Source organism: Hydra vulgaris, chromosome 01 (genome assembly GCF_038396675.1).
Source record: "Hydra vulgaris chromosome 01, alternate assembly HydraT2T_AEP".
NCBI lineage: Eukaryota > Metazoa > Cnidaria > Hydrozoa > Anthoathecata > Hydridae > Hydra > Hydra vulgaris.
In genome coordinates, this window is record NC_088920.1 from 2,267,716 (window position 1) to 2,290,000 (window position 22,285).

A 22,285-nucleotide genomic window follows, 5' to 3' on the forward strand; every position below is an offset into this window, starting at 1 on the left:
ACCAATAATTTTTATTTTATTAAGTCTTTAGAAAAATGTTTTATATTGTATAGTGTCACGTTTTTTAATTTTTGTTGTCTTATATTTACGGTAAAGACTTGTGATACGACCAACTATGTCTTCTTTTTGTCTCTGCTATTTGTATTTATATCATGGTTAACCACTTTAATAAATTTATATGGCAAAAAAACAAAACAAAACAAAAAAAAAATGCTTTGAAACTTGTAAATTGAAGTAACGAAAAAATTTACAATTGGTTTAAATAGAAAACGTATTACACTAAATATTTTTAGATATTTGTTATATATAATTTTTTTTAAAGATTGAATTTCAGCTATTAAGACAATAAAAAGTTTTTAAAAAATCAAAATTAAAGTTGAAAAAAAAAATTTCTCTAATAACAAATTTATCTTTTCTTTTACGTCATTATTATAAAATCTTCCTCTGTTAGGCTGTACCTTAGGAGACTGAACTTTGCATAAAAGAGCCAATGCACGGGTTTCGAAATAGGAGGTATAGCAAGAATTTTCTCAAAAAAAAAAGAAAAAAAAAAGGTCCTTTAGAAAAAAACTAGGGGAGGGGGCATCAAGATACATCATGCATCAAAGGTACCTGAAAAAGTTTGTTTCATAAAGAAAACTTATTCGTAAACATAATATGAAGATCTTCATGCTTTTTTTAATTACTAAAAATATTTATTGAATACCAGTGAGCATCATAAGTGCAGGCCACATAGGTTCCTGTTGTGTAACTTGAAATTTCCTAAATATAAACTCTGCAGGTAGAAATATCCACATCAATCCAAACACCATTAATTGAAAACTTTTATTATTTCTATTGAGGTAAGTAACAATGGTATGAAACTGCGGTCGTTTTTTGTCTTTTTATGTATACATTTTGCTTGATTTGTCGGAATCCAAAGTCTTGTTGCACGAGCCAGTCTCTAGTCGCAGAAAGTGACTAGAGACTGGCTCGTGCAACAAGACAAATTACAAACTTTTTGTTAAAAAATTTTTTGTTACTAGCAACTTCCTGTACCAGGAGCATTTTGTACAAGAAGATTTTCATTTAAATGATACTGGCAAGAACAAACTGAATGCAGACTAAAAGCACCACCAACAGGAATGTGAATTATTAAAAAGTATTTTGAGCGGTGCATTCACTTGAGCAATGCACCACTTGAGCGGTCGTTCTTGTAGATGGTGAAACTCTTTCATATTAACTAAAAAATGTTGTTTTTAGATATGTTGCTTTAGTTTAATTGAAACAAACTTTTTCTTTCCTGGACAAAGCCTTGAATATTCATTCCATTGATTAAACTGAGTAACCTCTTAAACTAGTTTCTAAGTTAATGCTTTTTAAAATAACAAAAAGCTTTAACTCCAAAACAAAAATACCAACTTTAACTCACCATTATGGAAAAAAACATGGCAGATTTTAACTTTTTTTTTTTTTATCTATCGCATACTTATTATCTTGAAATAGTTGAAGAATAAAACCATCTTGTTAAAAAGTTATTAGCTGTTAAAAGCAATGAAAACATCTTTTTTTGTGTGTAGATTGAAACTCAATGCAAAATCGTTCACTACTTCAATAGTGTTTTTTCAAGAACCGTATTAGATATTGATCTGAAAATTTCAAAATATGCTGTTGTTATATATTTGTGCAAAATCAAAATGTTTCTGCAAAATCTGAGATGGTTCACAAGGACCTTTGCTCCTTTTGGCATGGAATGATCCAACAACTTTTTTTAAACAGCTGATTTCATAACCAGATATTTTTGTAAATAAGTATTTTGTCATTGTACAGTTATTGATACAAATTTTTTGACTCTTGGTGAGCATGTGAGTCATTATGAAATTGTAATTATAAAAACAGGTTTGTTACTAGGTAGTTAAAAATAAAATAAATAGTAAAAGTTAATGATAAAAGTCTTTGTACCTTAAACGTTTAATTTTTGTTATAAATAAAATTTATAAATTCTTACGTCTACTTTGGATTTACTATTTATTTTTTATCTTTTATGGTAAATTTATGGTCTTGAATTTTTTCAACATAAGTCATGAATTTTAAAAATTATAACCTGTATATATGTCACCTATTATACTCATTAGATCACCAGAGTATTTTCAAAAAATAAGTTTTTGATTTTAAAAAAATCGCATTTACAGATTTAGTATGGAAACATTTTAAACCTGAAAAAACTGGGGAGAGGAAGGGGGTATATTTTTTTTTTGACTTTACCCAAAAAATTTCTGTATACGCCCTTCATTATAACTCATCAGGTTTTTGCAAATAATTCATTTGAATTAGATTTTACACAAAATAGTGTCAAACAGTTTTGAATTTTAGAAATCTAAATTATTTTGATTAAGTTATTTTAATATATTTTTAGTAAATTTTATAATTGGAAATCAAAACTTAACTCAAATGCATAAATATATAAAAAAAATTTATCTCGTTTTACTTGGTTTTTTCTCATTTTTAATTATCGAAAAAAAAAACGTTAATTCCAAATTAAAAAAACCTTACAACGTTTTATTAAAACTTTTGTGATTAGAATTAGTCCATAATTTACCATTTCCACAATATTATTTATGAACATTGTTCAAGTACCGCATTTTTGAACTTTCAGTTTTTTCTTGCTCGCTTCAGATTATTCTTCCTGTGGGCATTCTTTAACTTCTAAATATAACTTTTCTAATACTAACTGTCGCTTCGGACATATGTTCATTGATATATGTATTTATTTCTTTGAGTCAATTGGTTTCCTTTAATATTTCATTTTATTCTTGTAACTTTGCAGTTTCAAAACAATTTTTCTTAAAAAATCAACTTTTTTATACCCAAAGCAATGTAAGCGTTCTATTTCAATTTCCCAGAAACCTTTGCGATAAAAATAACTGCACTTTTTATTTTGTTTGAGTTGTTAAACCTTCTATACTAATGTTAGTTAACTAATGATTCTCTGGATAAAGTAAAAACTGAGCTGCTCAATCTAGGACAAAATTATTTGTTACTACAAAAAAATATCCCGTATATAGAATTTTTTTATTTTTTTATTATTTTTTTTTATTATTTATTTATTTCGCCGTTGATAAATATTACAAAAAAGAAATTACAATAAAAGAATAATCCTGGCCGGAGCAAGAAGAAGACAGGTTGTGTTATCACCGAGCCCCGTCACACAAAAATTTACATGCACAATAAATGATAAAAGGCAAAAAGACAGTATAAATACAAAAACAAAAACAAATCAAATGCTTCAGCAATAAAATAATTTGTTGCTAACAATCTTCCAGCAGAATAAATTTAAAAATAAAAAAGTAAAAACGACAGAAAATCATGAAAGTTATAAAAACACAAAAAAAAAAATGCGTTGTTTAATTAAAAAAAAAAAGCAATATATGTAAACATAAGTATTTGGGCTGATTATTTAATATCATCAAAAATATGAACGAAAAAGACAATTTTATTTTCGTTATCTTTTATACTAATGGTTAGAAACCATTTTAATAAAAGCTAAAGAAAGTGATTTAATTTTAAAGATTTAATTTATTTTCAAGCGATTCAGTCCAAACCTTTAAATTGTTTTCAAAAAAGGTATTTGAAATCTAATATATCGAATTTCATGTTCAGTAAATACCGTTTTGAATCATCCTTAAAACTTTGCAAAGTGCAGTTTAAAACGAAGTTTTGTTTTTTACTAAAGATTGGAAGAAATTTTTTCCAAACTAAAGGTCCCCGATATTGAATTTGATACGAACTTAATTTAAGAAGGTTTATGGGAACCACAAAGTTATTCACTGAAAATTTGGTTGGATATTTATGGGAGATTTCATTAAAGTAGGATTGAAATGTTACTGGAGAAAACCCAAGTTTTGCTTTAAACATAAATAACATTACTTGATGAATATTAAGCTTATATATATTTAAAGCTCCAAGCTGACGTAAGAGAGGTTCGCATTGTGTTTTTCTATTTGCCCCAAATACTATCCTGCAAGCATGTTTTTGTTTACTATAAATTTTTTTGAGTTTAGTGTGATTAGTGCTACCCCAGGAAATGTTACAGTATGAAAGATAACTGTGTATAAACGAAAAATATAAATTTTTTAAAGACTCGTTATTAAGAAAAGGTTTTGTTCGGTATAACATGGCAATATTTTTTGAGATCTTACCTTCAATATATTTAATATGAAATTTCCATGACAATTTTTCATCTAAGAGCACTCCCAGAAAGTTTGTAGTCAATTCCCTTTTAATTATTTTATTATTGATTAAAAGATTGGGCAGTTTAAGAGGAATATTCTCGGCTTTACTAGGTTTATGGAATAGGATAAATTTTGTTTTCTCTACATTTAATGATAGTCGGTTACTTATAAACCACTCGTTGATCTTATCTAATTCTTTGTTAAATATTTTAAAAAGAACAGTAATATCTTTGTGAGAATAAAACAAATTAGTGTCATCTGCAAATAAGATAGTATTTAATACTTTTGATGATAAATATAAGTCATTTATATAAAGTAAGAACAATAATGATCCCAAAATAGAACCTTGGGGTACTCCACAAGTTATTAAGTTGTTTTTTGAGTCTTTTGTTTCTTTAAGTACAAATTGCTTTCTGTTAGTTAAGTATGATTTAAACCAAAGTAAACATTGATTTTTAACACCATAGTTTTCTAATTTTTTCAAAAGAATTTCATGATTTACTGTGTCGAAAGCTTTGGATAAATCAATAAAAACCCCTATTGTATAATCACTATTAAATCCATTTGATATATGCTTAACCAATTCAATTATTGCATGGTTAGTAGAATGATTTTTTTTAAAACCGTATTGATTTTTACATAAAATCTTATTTTCAGATAGATATTTATAAAGTCTGTTGTACATAATGCGTTCAATTAGTTTAGAAAAGCAGGGTAAGACTGAGATTGGTCTGTAGTTTGAAATATTGGTCTCATCGCCAGATTTGAAAATAGGTGTTATTTTTGCAATTTTTAGTTTATCTGGAATATGACCTGATTTAAGGGAGAGATTAAAAATATGGAATAATGAGGGTTCGATAATATCAAAAACAGATTTAATTACATTAACATTAATTTGATCTATACCTGCACTTTTATTTTTTTTCAGACTATTAAAAGCAGTATGTAGTTCACTTTTGGTTAAAATCGGTTCTTCCATAATTAAATCAGTTGTTGCAAGATATGAATCAAATTTTTTTTGACCAACTGGAATTTTTGCTGCTAGGTTCGGGCCAACATCAAGAAAAAAATTGTTTAATTTCTCAATAATAACTTCTTTATGATAAATCATTTTTCCCTCAATAATAAGTTTTTGCGGTAAGTTATTTTTTTCAATTTTATTTTTCCCAATTAAGTCTCTAATAACACTCCATGTTTTTTGAGGGTTTCCTTTGTTTTTTTCAAGCAGTTTAGCATAGTAATTTACTTTTGATCGTTTTTTAGTTTTTTCAAATAAACTTTTATAATTTTTGTAATTAGTTTCATTTTTATAAGTTTTATTTTTTAAATATTTATCATACAATTTTTGTTTTTTCCTTGATGATTTTTGTAGGCCTTTGGTCATCCATGGGGATACAACCGACTTTGAGTTTATTACTTTCACTTTTAAAGGAAATGCTTTATCATACATTTTAGAAAATTGGTTTAGAAATAAATCATAAGCATTATTTACATCGTGCGATTGCAGTACAAGATTCCAATCGACGTAATTATTTAATAAATTTTTAAATTGGCATATGGAACTTTCATTGATTTGTCTCATGAATACTGTTGATTTGTGGGTAATATTATTTAGAGTAACGCTCTCAGTAATAAGGAATATAGGAAAATGATCGGTTAAATCAGTCTTGATTATACCAGTTTTAAAACGGCTATTATTAGAAATTGCTATTATTATTATTAGAAACGGCTATTATTAGAAATTGCTATTATTAGAAACGGCTATTATTAGAAACGGCTATTATTAAAATTGTTAGTTATAACATTATCTAATAATGTCGATGATTTTTTAGTTACTCTTGTTGCTTTGTTTATAGTTGGGATAAGGTTGTATTCGAGAAGAATATCAATAAAAGTTTTTGCTTCACTATTTAAGGCATGGTTGAGTAGGTCAATGTTGATATCCCCAACTACGTAAACATGCTTTTGCAATATATTTTTTGTGTTTAGGAATGTGCGCAGATAAGTTTTGAATGTTTTTAAACTACCAGCTGGTGTTCTATAAATAGCATTGATTATAAAATTATTAGCTAATTTATTTATTATCTCAACGCATAATGCCTCTCAATCTGTATTGTTTACATTAAGATCTTTACGCTGAATAAAATCAATAGAATTGTGAACATATATGCTTATACCACCACCAACGCAAATATCGCGCATTTGATGAACTGATGTATAGTTTCTTAACTCAAAATTAGAATTTGTTTCATTGCTTTTAAGCCAAGTTTCTGTGAAACAAATTATTTTAAAATCATGATTAAGTTCTCCCAATAAACACTTAAAGTTCTCGAAGATTACATTCATACTTCGAATATTAATATGCAATATTGAAAATTTGTTCTTATTCTCACAGAGATATTGAGTAAATTCAGGTATTGAATAGTACTCACTTTCTAATAAGGTTTCAGTATGATTATCAGAGTTATTATCGCTAAAAACAATATTTTTAGCATTAATATTAGAAGAGAGATTATTCTCCATTTCTAAAAGTTAAATTAAAATTTGAAAAACTGAAAAAAATAAAAATAAAGTATCGTTAAAAGAAATATAAAATATTTACGTTGCTTTTCGAGACCATTCGCGAACCACCAACTTGTCGTATGAAATATACGCAAACATTCCAGCTTCTCGTGCTTTTTTCATGCCCGCCCGTAATTCTTTTCTAATTAGCATCGTCTCCGCGCAATAATCCTCATTGATATAAATATTTTCCCCTTTCAATTTCCGAGAGTTTTTTAGAATGTTTTCCTTGTCTTTATAATTGAGCAATTTCAAAACTATGGATCTGACTTTTTTATTGTCTCTTGAACCAGTTCTATGTGCCCTTTCTATTTTTATATATTTTAACCCAAGAGTTTCTTCAAATAATTTTAACACTTTAGCCTCACTATCACTCCAACTTTCATTTTTGCTTTCCATTAAACCATCGACTCTCAGATTGTTTCTTCTGGATCTATCTTCTATTTCTTTAAGCTTACTTTTTAGTTTTAATATCTCGCTGTTGTCTTTTAGCTTTGAACTTATCTCTTTTGTTTTTGATTTCACAAGTTCAAATTTTTCTGAAGCAATATCGTCATTGGTTTGAATAAATTTTTTCATTTCAAGTAAATCATTTTCTAAGGAGACGACTTTTTTATTTGTTTGTTCTAAATCATTTTCGAATTTATTTATTTTCATTAGGTTCTTTATATTTTCTTTTTCGTACTTGTCAAGTCTCTCAGTGAACATTTTCAAGTTCGCAGCTGTTAAAGACGCAAAGCTTTTCTCTTGTTTTTTCAAAAGTTTTTTGGTTTCATCTAAGTTTGCATTGCTTTGTTTTTCAAGTAAATCTGCAACAAATTTCTCAATACTTTCTAAATCCATATTATTATGTTATCTTGATAATGTGATATTTTTATTCAGTCTTCTTTTTTATTTTTATTTTAATTATAATAACTAATAAAATAAAAAACTATTATTTTTTATTTTTCTATATTAAACTTCTTCCGTTCACACGTCTGCTCTTGTTGCTTGCGTATGATAATATAATATTAGTATTAAAAAAACTCACGCTTTACAACTTAAAAAACTGGTTAAGCTAACACAGACAAAACTGTTTAAAAACTTATACAAATTCGCGAAACTTAAAATTAAAAAAATAGCTTTACAAAACAACAACATAATTTTGTAAACAACCTAAAAAGTAATTTTTTTTTTTTTTTTTTTTTTTTTTTTTTTTTTTTATATATAAATTTATTAAAGTCGTAAAGCATAATATAAATACAAATAGCAGGGGCAAGAAGAAGACATAATTGGTTTTATCACCAAGCCCCTTAGTCTATACCGTAAATATAAGACAACAAAAATTTAAAAACGTAACACTATATAATATAAAACATTTTTATAAAGACTTAATAGAATAAAAATCATCGGTCCTAAAGTCCTACTTTAACTTTTTGTTTTTGTGTTGGTCAAGAAAAATTTTAAAAAAAGAAAAAAAGGAATTTGTACAAAGAAACTATATTACTAATAAGCAAGCAAGCAAATACGCATAATCCTGAAGCTTTCCTTTTACACCAGCATATACCTTTAAATATGTGAATAATTCTTATAAACCATAATTTTATATATATATATATATATATATATATTTTTATTTTTTTTCAAGCCTCATTAAAACTTCAGAAAAAGTTGAGCGCTACGTCGATCATCTGTAGTTTTTGCTTTAATTTATTCTTAAACTCATTTAGCATAGAAATTGTTTTAAGTTCATTAGTTAATATTTTATTCCATAATTTCGGCCCTCTAGTAGAAATTGAAAATTCGGTCGCCGCAAAATAACTTTTGGGTTGGATATAACTGTTATTTGAAAATCTGGTGAGATATCTATTCTGATTTATTTTGAATAATGGGTAAAAAATTTTAGGAGATACATTTTTATTAATTTTGAACATAAATATAAGAACTTGATAGACATTTAATTGATAAACATTCATTATATTTAAATTAACAAATAATGCTTGGGAGTGTGTATAACGGCCCACATTGGAAATGATTCTGATTGCATGCTTTTGTTTATTAAATAGTTTTTTTATTTTATTTTTATTTGTACTGCACCAAGCAATATTTGCATAATTAAGATGGCAATGAATGAACGAGAAATATAAAAGCTTTAAGCAAGTTGGATTTAAAAAAGGCTTAGCTCTGCATAGCAGGCCTATGTTCCTTGAGATTGTATTTTCGAGATATTGTATGTGATCTCTCCACGTCACATTTTCATCAAGAAGCACGCCGAGAAATTTTAAAGTGGTTTCTCTTTTTATGTCCTGATTGGCAATACAAAGTTTTGGAAGTTTCAATGGAATTTTATCTCGGTCATGAAAACGATGGAAAAAAGTATATTTTGTTTTGGTTACATTTAACGATAATTTGTTTGCATTAAACCATTCAGTAAGATTTAATAGCTCTTTGTTTACTGACTTAAACAGAATATTTATATCATTATGTGCATAAAATAGATTTGTGTCATCTGCAAATAATATTACATTACATTAATTAAATTACAAAAATCTGGTTGATAATAGCGCGGGGATTGCATTATGGTACAAAAAAGTTTAGAAAATAAAAGAACAAATGGATAATAGCAAAATTATCTAAATTCATTACTATTGCACGCTTTTGAATTTTTCAATTATGTAAAACTAAACAAAAAAATTTTTTTAATTTATTAACCGTGATGTCCACTGGATTTTTAAATCTTTGAGTTTTGACACTTACAGGCATTGTGCAAACTCCAAACTCTTGTATGTTTATTCTTATATCAAAAAAGAATATTGTGCAAAGAATTGGGGTGATTGGAGCTTGGGAACAGAAAAACCCTAATTTTTGGGCCCACCCAGCCTTTAACGTAGAAGCAATGAGTTTATAAAATATTTTCTTTACTGTTTTTATCTAAATTCATATTCATCAACAGATTTCGAATTTCATGCAATAATCTCTTTTTTTTCAAAAACTATGACAAAATAAAGTTTTAACCTCCCTCAATATGAGGGGGCTGTAAACATTGCAGGGTCATAAAAACTGAACACTAAGAGATTATTTCATGAGACTTGAAATTTGTCGATGAATATGAATTTAGATAAAAATATTAAAGAAAATATTTAATAAACTTGTTGCTCCCACGTTAAGGGCTGGGTGGGCCCAAAAATCAGGGGTTTTTTGTTCCCAAGCTCCAATCACCCCAATTCTTTGCAAAACGTTCTTTTTTGATATAAGTATAAACATACAAAAGTTTGGAGCTTGCACAATGCCTGTAAGTGTCGAAACTCAAACATCTAAATGTCCAGTGTACACCGCTGATTAATAATATCATATCCCACCTATATTTTACAGATTGATTAAGACACAGACAAGAAAAGCTTTTTTTTTGTTTCAACAATCACCACACCACTTATTGAAACAATCGAGCATTTTTGCTGAAAATTATTCAACTAACAAACCAAAACAGACTTATAACTTTAACAAGAAGCAGTTCCTGTTTTTAATGAAGCAAATTTTTGTATTTATTAATATATTAAAGAATGACATTAGTGATTTAAAAACTGGAACTCATCCTTTATTGAGAACACAAATTAATTGAACTTTTGTTATTTGTGTTCTTTTTTTTATGCAACAACAAAATATTTCGGTCATTAAGTTTTTCTATAATAAAATTTCTTTGATTAATGTCCGAAGTGTTTTTACAAAATATTAAAATCCTCCATATAGCCATAATGCATATATTGGCGTCAAAAGCTTACAAGTTGTATTTAGATGATTGGTATATTTACTTCAATTCCAAAAAAAATAAAAAAAATAAACGTTTCTACAAACTTCAAATAAGCAAAATTATCCCATAAATCTGTTCAACTTAAGTATCACTAAAACAATTTAATTTTTAGATAATTAGAAAAAGACGCATACAATGAACAGAGTTTATATATTTCAAATACATTCAAAAGATAATATTTGTAATGTTTAACTAAGATGAAACACCTAAGTTGCGAGACTTATGTCTGGGTCTTGATATTTATGCTCAACTGACTTAGTGTTAGTCATTACTTTGAAATTTGGAGGTTTAGTCTTTTTTTTTTTTTTTTTGTTACCTAGGTGGCCCAAGAATACCTAACGCTCTTGTTACAGAGTACCGCGGAAGTGCATTTAATCAGGAAGTTTACGCCTCCTTCCTTACCGTGACGCGAAATTTTGTCCAATACTCGTTTCAAACCAGGATCTCCTGCTTATATAGCAAGCGCTCTAACAACTTTGCACGGTTTGCGGTCTTGTAAACCCAGAGTATTAGTCTTGGTCTTGGATCTTTAATGTCTTGTGTTTGATTGATCTTATCAAAAAGACAATTATGAATTATTAACCAATAAAAAACTGGGTTTCCAGACCCTCCAACCTTTTTTCTTTAAGGAGTATTGTACCCAAGTAAAGTCTTTTAATGTATTTCTTTGCGCTTTCCTGTGTTTTTAGGTTACCAAATTAACTGAAAAATTATCCGCATTTCTAAATTTAGCTATTGGACGCAAAACGTTCTTAAGGCAACTAAAAGACGTTCTTCGGACTCATGAAGTCTTTATAAACGTCATAAACTAAAAAATTGTACTAGCCTTAAATGGTGTATAAATGTCTTAAAGACGTTTGTGTTCGATGAGTGGTTATTGTGGTTTTTATAATATTCAGGAGATGATTAAAGATGCTGCTACCTTTAATCTTCGTGCTCAGTGAAGTGACTGTTACCTTTAATGTTCTTGCTTAATGAAGTGACTGCTACCTTCAATTTTCATGCTTGGTGAAGTGACTGCTATCTTCAATCTTCATGCTTAGTGAAACTTCAATCTTCATGCTTAGTGAAGTGACTGCTAACTTCAATCTTCACGCTTAGTGAAAAACCAATGACCAAAACAGGTACTACTTAGAGTTACACAAAGTATGTTTTTGTATATTATTGCATTTTATATATTATTGAATTTTGGCATATAAATTTCCCAAAAGTATTATACAGGAGCGGTGAATGCATCAAGGAAAATTAAAATACACAAGAAAAAAGAAAAACTGTATTTAAAACATTCAAGCGTTTCGAAAACTAAGGTTAACAAGAATTAATTCAATAACATTTTTCATAATAAGTGGCAAACTGGTACGCACTAATTTTACTGTTTGACCAGTAATTGGATTTCTTGGCGTATTTCAACGAAAATTTTAACGCTGCACTCTTACTAAGAGTGTTTCATTTTTTAAATTAGGAATAGGGCAGGGTTAGTGGTAATAGCTTTTTGATGTTAAGATTTTAATGAATTTTTGATAAAAAGTTTTAAGATTTAATTTAGTAACATTTTTTTTCATATTTCTAACAAGCTGTTAAAAATAAAAATAAAATTTTATAAAAAAGTTGCAATAAAAATTTCAAACTTTGATGAAGATTTAATAAGTTGTTCCAATTTATACCTTTTACATATATTGATGTTTTTTAGTCAATAGTGTCTACTAACTACTCTGAGAAGTGTAGCTTCAATCATCCGCAATCTTGAGCGCTAAATAATTTTAAAAAATCAATGATTTCTAATTATTGTAAAGAAGTTTCTTTTTACTTTGTAGGTATCTTTTTGTGAGAGAATTAAGGAAATCAATATAAGACAAATGGTAGAGTGGTTACAGTTTTCAAAAAATACCTTGGAAAATGTAGAAAGAATTGAATACATAATTACTAGGATATTTGTCAGAGAAGACAAAGTAAGTTTTTTATTAAAAACGAAATTTATACTAACTCTTACAAACTACGTTGCACAATGGCATGCATCATATCTTAAAAAAAAAAGAAATAATTGATAGTAGAAATTATGTTTGGCCTAATTCATTTTTTAAAACAGTCAATTTAGTTGTAGCACCAGCTAACCAAGAGGGCTTAATATATTAATCAGCAAAAAGAGGTCGACCAACAAAAGAACTTGATGAATTGAGTTATAGCGACGAAAGACAATTGATAGCCAATATATTACTTGATTTAAAAACGAAACTATCGAAAAAATATTGTTAGATGCACTAAGAATAAAAACTAACAACCACGAATTTAATTTAGTAAAATTTCTTAATGTTATTACAGTTAGGCAATAAAATAAGAGCAATGGTTCTAGTAAAATAGTTTGGAAGCAACTTTTAATAAACTTTTCCTCATTCTAAAGTTTTATTGTGAGCTCAACCCAATAAAAATGTATAAAGCTCAACGCAAAAAAAAAATACGATAAAAGTGACGTCAACGAAAAACTTTACGGTTGTTTTTTAGAATTGTTATAGGGTTGCGTAAGATTAGCAGGCTCCAAAGATAGTATAACCTCTTTTACGGGTAGACTAATAATTTTTTCGCGAACTTTTTTGGTTAAGAATATTCATACAAGTTCGACGGTGTTATTTATTTGATTTCTTAGTTGTATAGTTAATAATCTTTGATTGTTTTACTGTTAAAAAAATTTACCATCCCCTTTATACTTTTTTATTGTTCAATATTTTGTAAATACGTCAGAACGAAACAAGATCATCAAAAAATAATTACATTCTCAATACTTTATGCTTATCAACTGCTAATTCCATGGGTTATATAAGATATTACACAATCTGTTGTCATGCTATTTAAATTATGATAGTACTTGGTGAAGTCGCTTAAGATGATACGTTTTTAGACGCTCAAAATGAGATGCGGTTTTTGTTGAGAAAAGCGCGTTTTTTTAAAGTTATTTGTCATTAACTTTTTTAGAGATAAGAAAGATTTATTATTGTTTGTTATTTTATGGTTGAGATAATTACTTTTTACTTAAGTATAGCCCTTGAAAATATATTTTTATTTAATTTTTTTTTGTGATTTTTTTTCTTGTTATTTTGAGTTTTTTTGAGTAAAAATTATTAAAAAACCATTAAAAAAAGCTCATCTTAGGAAACTGGTTTCCTAAGATAAGATGATTCCTCATTTTAAAAATGTTTTAGAATTTTGCGAAATTTATTGCGCTCACTGATAGCCACGATGCAAACAATAAATGGATTTTAGTAAGCAACCAATTGAATAAAGAAATTTTTTTTCTCAAACAAAAGACTTTAGAGGTGAAGCTAAAGTAATATATAACAAACTTATTACACGCTCTTTAAGTGTTAATTTTAAATTTTTTTTTAATTTTCTTTTATCAAATTCAAAAAATGTACACTTGAATGACTTCAAATCCCTTATAAAGCAGCCGTAGCGCAGTGGCTAGCGCCCTCATCCGTGGTTCAACGCCACCTCTGTGCAGTTTTATAACATCAGTAAGAAAAGAGGCGTATTCTTAATTTCAAATGCTGTTTTGCGGTGCTTTGTAATACGACCGTAAGAACTTCTTTGGGCACCTAAAATAAATAAATAAAAAATATTTAATTTTCAGAATAAATACTTAAATTCAGATCTCAACTAAGATCAAGTTATATACTTTTGCTAATGATGTAAACACGTGATCTTATCAATAACTCAATCTTCATAGTCTAAATCATCAAAAATTAAACAATTTTTATATATAAAATACTTAAAAACAAAATCCAATACAAACCTATTTAGATATAAAAGCTACAAACTTCTTTTTAAAAATGTTTGTAAAAATTTTTAAAAAAATTATTACCTAATCTAATTACTAAATATAAATAAGACTCAAAACAATTATGAAGAATATATACAAAAATAGTAGAAAAACAGAAAACCTGCTTAAGTATTTTACCAAAAGTTAATAAAATAAACAACGTATGTATATCAAAAGTAATTTTGCTGTTAGGGTCCTTTTTATTTATATTTCCATAAATCAGTTCTTAAAATCTACCAATAATTCATTTTTTTAACATGATTAATTGCTAGATCTATCAATTAAAGTGATGGAAAGAGGCATTAAATCTCTAAAAAGAAAAAAAGCGATCGGTGCGAACGAAGTTGCTGGAAACCTCATTATAGATTAATATGAAAACTTGAACGATATTATTTTTAAAGTTTTCAAAGCCTTCATAGCGCCCATACAGCAATCTATTTTTACTTATTCTACTTGCTTTTACATTCCTGAAGTTATAAAATATTTTAACTGCTTCTACATTCTTGTAGTCATAAATATCTCCATTTATAGAAACATCTGTGACTTTGGCTTTCTTCAAAGAAGGCTCATTTGTCTCAGGTAAGTCTGAAATTGAACTCCTTTTCATTGATGTCAACTGCTCACCTCCTAATAATAGGCATACATGCTGCATATAAATTACTAGGGTATAAAACACATCACAAATTAATTAATGAAAATCTTACATTGATGATAAAAAAAAAACCTGGCAACAAATCACTTTCTGGTTCATCAATATCTGGTGCAACAGGTAAATAAAGTAAACTGTCTTCATCATCATCGTCATCACTGCTGTAATATACAGGTTTGTCTATTGATATGACATCAATCTAAAAAATGTAAATTCTAAGGTCCTTTGGTTTTTAACATTAATATATTTAACAATTAAATATTTAGTTATCTTTAACATTAAATTTTCAGCAAAAACAAAAATATATATATACTTTTGCATAATTTATTTTTTTCAAATTGTCATTATACTCCTTTAAACGCTTTAAATACAATACAAAAAACCTGAGAAACTTTGTAGATAAACAAGTTTAGCATTGTATTTCTAGAGACATGGTAAATTAAATACCTAGATATTTCCAGAGAAGTTTGTTTTGTTCGTAAAAAGTTTACATAGAGATATTACCGTAAAGGTCAGGCATGTCAAGCTCAATTTGGTATAGGGGCCTCTTTAGCCTAAGGAAATGTTGTAAGAGCCACTCAAGCTAATACTTATTTTTCTGATGAATGAAGTGTTACTCTTCAACCCAAACTGTCCTTTTGCTAAGATTTGATGTGAAGTAAACAAGATTATAATTATATTTAAAATCTATCAAATCATTGCAATATTATTAAAAAAACTACAGAAGTTTAATTTTACATTTATTATTTCACACAATTTTATTTTTATTATTTATTTCACACAACAAAATAATAAAATAAATTGAATGCTTTGAGTACTTTGTGACATGATAACCATCAACCATCAGTGTAATATGGTAAATCCTCATATTCACTGATATTTTCATTCAACAATGAAGCAAACTGACAACGATTTAGTCTTCTTGCTCTTATAAAGTTGACAACAGATGTTATTCTTTTAATCACATAATCCAGATCAATTGTTTTTCCGCATAATACTTCTTGGTGAATGATACAATAAAAATTATTTTCCTTTTTGCCAATTTTCTCATTTAATTTACAAACAAGACCCTTCTTTGAACCAATCATAGCGGGTGCTCCATCTGTATGCTCAATCATATGCATGCTCCATCTGTGTGCTCAATTATAGCTGGTGCTCCATCTATTGACACAAGTTTAGTAATTGAAAGTTTATACTTGTCTAGTATTTATTCAAATAATCTCCAAAAAAATGTCTACACTTGTTGTTATACCATGCATTGGAATCAACTTCAAAAGCTCTTCTGTAACTTCATATTTGAAATTGCAACCTCTGATAAAAACAGACATCTTTGACATCCATACTTTCATCAACAGCAATTGAAAAGGCCTGAACACCCTTGCAGATTTTTGTGACCTGACTTCTCAAATCTATTGCTATGTTATTTACACGCTCAGCAACTGTATTTCTTGAAAAACTTATGTTGTTAAAATCTTTTATTTTTTCAGGGCAAAGAATCTTTGGAGTTTCAATTAGGCAGTTTTTGATAAACTCACCATCAGTGAAAAGTCTGGAATGAGATGCAATTATATGTGCCAGATTATAAATTGCTTTGACTGCGAGTTCATTTGATTTGTTCACGGAATGAAAAATATTTTGTTGCTTTTTTAGTTTGGCTTTTAGTTCATTTAATTTGTCTGTCCTTTTATCTTTTTGATAAAATTCAAATTTTTCCTGATGAGTTTTATAGTGCCTCTTGATATTAAATTCTTTCGGCACACTAACTTTTTGTTGACAAATCAGACAAATAATACTTTCATTAATGCTTGTAAAAAAGTATAGCACATCCCATTTTGACCAAAAATTTCATTTTTCATCTTCAATTTTACATTTTCTGCTTGCACTTGGTTTTGAATGAGACATTTTGATTTTAGTGACAATTACAAAAAACAAAAATAGCTCAATGTTAAACAACAACAAAAAGATAACGACTGATCTATGGTCGGGTGAATAAAAAAACCATTTGTCTTTCTTCAGCGTTTTTGCAGTAATTGTTCAGCTTAACAATAATAAAAATTTAACCAATTTCGATCAAATTTTTGTTCATGTAATGCTGAGCAACTACTCAGCGTTTTTGGAGTAAACTGCTCAGCTTTATGTAAATAAAAATTTGAGAGATTTTGCTTAAATCTTTGTTCACATGAAGCTAAACAATTACTCCAAAAACGCCATAATATCGTCATAATTTTTAAATAATTTTTTATGGCTTTAATTTCAGAGATTCAATTTTAATAAAAAGTTAGAAAATTAATTTATTATTACTGTCCTTTTTGATACAGGAGTTCAGAAAACTGTTGATGATTTTTTTATCGTTGTTTTTTATAAAACATTTTTGAAATGCATGTCTGCGGGCCGCCATATGTAATAAAATGAACAAAAACGTTTGGAGCCACCTTTAAAGGTCTTGCGGGCCGCATGTGGCCAGTGGGCCGCCACTTTGACATGTCTGGTATAGGTATTCCCTCACTTACTAAAACAAGAGCTACACCATCACAAAGGCACAATTTCCACATTATTTATATAGAAAAAAAGTAATTAACTTCCTTTTATTTATTTGATTTCTATTATTATGTCACTTTCTTTTTTTTTTTTGTTACTATGAGTGACGTAAATTTGAACGCAATTAAAAAGGTGTTGGCCAAAATCAATGATGCATGACAGTTGGTAGTAAAAAACATATAGTAACATAACTAAACGATAAAAACAAAAACAAAATGTTTATACTGAATTTTTAAAAGTATTTAAAAATATTTTTTCAAATTGATTATAAGTATTGAAAAAACTTTTTTTAATTAGAATTTTGTTTTGCATAATTTTATCATTTTTATAATTTTTTTATAAATAAACTTTTTTATAAAAAGCAACTTTTTTCCACAACTTTTAAGTAAAGAAAAATATCAAAGCACCAGCCTCATGAATTTGTTATCATTTTTGATTATTAGTCCACTGGCAGAGAACAACAAAGAAGCAAATATTAAACTTTTTTTAACATAACTTTTTAATTTCACCAATTTCAGCACAGTAATAAAGATTCTGAACACAGTAACAATTACTTGAACAAACCTCAACTTCTTCATGTTGTTCATTATTTAGATTATTCAATTCTTCCTTATCTTCATCTGTGAGATCAAATTCACTTTCTGTATTCAATATTTTCATCAAGTTCTTTGAAATCAGGAGCAAATGCAGACCAATTTTCCTAAAAACAATAAAATAAATAAAAATCAGTATTTTATTTAAGTAAAATCAATAAAGGTTATTTACACAAAGAGTTAAAAATTATTTATAAACTTCAATTTAAATTATTCATCAATTTTAATAAAAAAAAATATTATTCTCTTGAAAAAAAAAAATTTAACTTTTTTAAAATAAAAAATAAAGTAAAAAAATTTAAAAAAAAGTTAAATTTAATTTACTACATGAGTTTGTGGCCATATTAAAACAAGTCCATTTGCAACAGAACATATTATTGGTCTAATTGGATGCCACTAAAATTTGCAAATAGTATATTTAAATATTTAAATATATCATGAACTTAAATAACTTAAACAGCTGTAAAAATTGCAAAACGAAAAAAAAACGAAAAAAAAAGTGCAAATAAAATTATATATTTAGATTGACAGTCATCATCAGTCATTTAGATTTGAAACATGATGTTGATGAAATTGTTAATATAATTATCCTGGTCAATGATTATCTGATTTCTAACACTGATAAAGATGGTGTTTAATGCTAATGTCTAAAGAAAGTTATTAAAGAAATTTTTTAATAAAGTTTGTATAATGTTGTAAAGAATGCCCAATAACGATGGCACCTTAAAAATGGTGATATCTATAAATGCCATCCAAAAATGGTCTTGACTAAAAATTTTGAACACTTAAATGTTAACAAGATCATGATTTACCATTTAATATAGTTGATAAACACATCAACTTTTATTTTGACAAACAACTCAACATTTATTCCAGTTGAAATAATAATTAAAAAAATATATAATAATAATAATAAAAAAATGAACTTTAACAGATATTGATCAACGAACATTTTATTTCCAATATATTATTAAACGACAATCCATAATTAGGCAAAATAAAATAAAGATATAAAGAATCACACTTCCTTTCAGTTAAATTAGCCTTATTTAAACCCATTAATATTCAATTGTTCTCTATTTATTATCCATAGATACAATCACAAATTTTGAAAATATGGCCATATAGAAGTAATGATTACCCAGAAACAATAACTACACAGAAAAAGTATAGCTAGTAGGTTGTAATTCAACATTGTCTTAAAACGATATGTTGTCATTAAATGCAAAACTGAAAATTTAATACACACAAATTATTCTTAGCTGCAGTTCAACAGTCATGGTTGAGCAATTCAACCATGACCAAGTCAATCATGAGCAACTCAACCATGACAATGAGAAAGTCAATCATAAGCAAGCCAACCAAGAACAACTCAACCATGACCATGAGCAAGTCAATCACGAGCACGTCAATCATGAGCAAGTCAACCATGGGCAAGTCAACCATAAGCAAGTCAACCATAAGCAAGTCAACCATGTGCTATTATAAATAAACTCTTAAAACCCTTGAAAATAAATACCAGCTATTTATATTTTATTATCTTTTAGTTTTGATGATGCAGTCCTCAAATTCAGAAAAATTAGTTAAAAAATTGACTCACTTGATAAACTATTATGTCAGGTCAGGTTATCCTGCTACTGGTAACATGTAACCCAGTACAATCTGCTTCATGTCCTGCTGCCTTGTAGGATACGCCTTTTTAGGCAAAGGCTAGGAGATGCCTACTCCAACTTAAAACACCCTCTGCCTTGGGGCTCTTAGCTGAGTAAAGGCTAGAGATGTTAAATGCATCTGGCTACTGTTTTGTAGAAGGCCTCCTAGTCAAAGACTTAAGGAGTAAACAGATTCTATCTGTTGACCACCCTTGCACCTCTTTTTCATCTATTAGGCTGGCGCAGATGTATTATTAATACATTGCGGAGGCCACATTTGGAGCCCTTTGTTACGGCTTAGGGTTTATTAATAGTAATGAGGCAATTGCTTGGGCTATTAATCAGTGTTCTGAGTACTATCTATGCTTTGAATCATGTTCTTAAACAAATTTAAAAATGAATAAAGTACCAAAAACTACAAAACACAAATAACCATCATCACCAAGTTCTCTAAATCTATCATTCACTAATAATCGAAGTAACTTTTCTTCTGTTGAGTTTTATCTCTTGCAAATTTCACCAGACCTACTTGCTTTTTGTGAGAATAATTTGAGTTCAGCTGTCTTATCTTGCGATCTTAGTGTTGATGGTTATCTTCCTTTATTTCATTATAAGACTCCAATAGTCACATGCTTGGCCTGGGCATTTAATTCGTAAAAATTCACCCTTTTGTTGTGAAACTAGGTTTAAATCCAAAGACTATTCTTTCACATGCTTTCGTTTAGCACCACTTTACTCTATCGCCTTTCTCTTTGTTCTATATCGCTCTCCTACATCATAAAACTGCACTCTTTTTGATGTTATTTCTGATCTTATTGACCAAGCCCTCACTCTTTATCCATCAGCTAATATAGTTTTAGTCAGTGACTTTAGGGCTCACCACTCTAAATGGCTTGGGTCTAGTGTCAGTGATTCTGCAGGCATTAAAGTCCACAACCTTTGCCTTTCTCAATCCCTAACTCAAATACTCAACTTTCCAACTCGCTTTACAGACAACCCGAATCATTTACCTTCTCTACTCAACTTATGTCTTGTTTCTGATCCAAATCAGTGCTCAGTTTCTCCACACTCACCCTTAGGTGCTTCTGATCACAGTTTGACCTCTCTAAAACTAATATCTCATTCTTCTTCATCACCTGAATCCCGCTATTGTCATACCTCTTACAGCTACCTTAAAGCTGACTGGGATTCTTTTCATGATTTTCTTCCTAATGGCATTTGGGTAAAAATCTTTATTCTTCCTGTCGACAAATGTGCTTCTTACATAACTTCGTGGATTCAAGCTGGCATGGAATCTTTTGTTCCCTCATAATAATTCCAGGTCAAGCCTCACCCTCCTCCATGGTTTTCCTCACACTGTGCTGCTGCAATTGCCAATCGAAACCCTAACTTCTATATCTATCAGCAAAACAGTTCTTTGGAAAACAGACGTCTGTTTATTACTGCAAGAAACCATTGTAAAAAGGTTTTGTCTAACACCAAAGCCTCATGGTCATCAAATCTCAGGTCATGAAATCTTATATCTCATCTCAAAAATTAGGCTCTCGTGACTTCTGGAGAATCTTTATTAGTATTAATAATAAGGGAAAATCTTTAATTCCAATTCTCTTGTATGGTTAAGACTTCGTCACCTCACCTAAAAACAAAGCTGAATTGTTTGCTAAAAACTTTTCATCAATATTATCTCTTGATTCCACAAGTTGCGTTCTACCTAATATTGCCAACAAACAGGTTGATCCATTGCTTGACATTCATATCACTCCAGCTTCTGTATCTAAAGTGATTTCCTGACTAGACTCTTCTACAGCTTGTGGCCCGGACAAAATACCTGTTATTGCCTTACAGAAGTATTCTCCGGAGCTGTCGTGTATACTCTCAAAACAATTCAACAAGTGCTTATCTGAGTCTTGTTTTCCAGCCTGCTGGAAAGCGGCATCTGTTATCCTTATCTTCAAAAATTCTGGAGAGCAACCTGATTCGTCTAACTACCGTCCCATTAGTCCTCTTCCTATCATAAGCAAGGTTTTTGAAACTTTAATTAGCAAACACTTAATTTCTCATCTTGAATCTCATAACTTACTTTCTGACCATCAATATGGATTTCAATCATCTCATTCTACAGCTGATTTGCTAACAGTAATAACCGATAGGTTTTATAGTTCTTTAGATAAAGGTGGAGAGGTTAAGGCCATCGCTCTTGACATTTTTAAAGCTTTTGACAAAAATTGGAATGCTGGTCTTCTCCATAAACTTTATTCTTGTGGTGTATCTGGCAACATCTTTAAGATTATTGAATCCCTCCTTTCTAATTGTAGTATAAAACTTGTCCTCGATGGACAGCACTCTTTTTCTTATTCTATAATTTCAGGGGTTCCTCAAGGTTCTATCCTTGGCCCTATACTCTTTTTAATTTACATTAACGATCTTCCAGATATTCTCACATCTAAGGTGGCATTGTTTGCTGATGATACTAAAATTTATT

The 22,285-nt window shown here is 28.6% G+C and overlaps 1 pseudogene; it reads right to left on the reverse strand.

Annotated features, from left to right (window-relative positions):
* Positions 1-13,901: 13,901 nt before the first annotated feature.
* LOC136073955 (retinoblastoma-binding protein 5-like) overlaps positions 13,902-22,285 on the reverse strand; it is a 19,071-nt pseudogene continuing 10,687 nt past the window's right edge.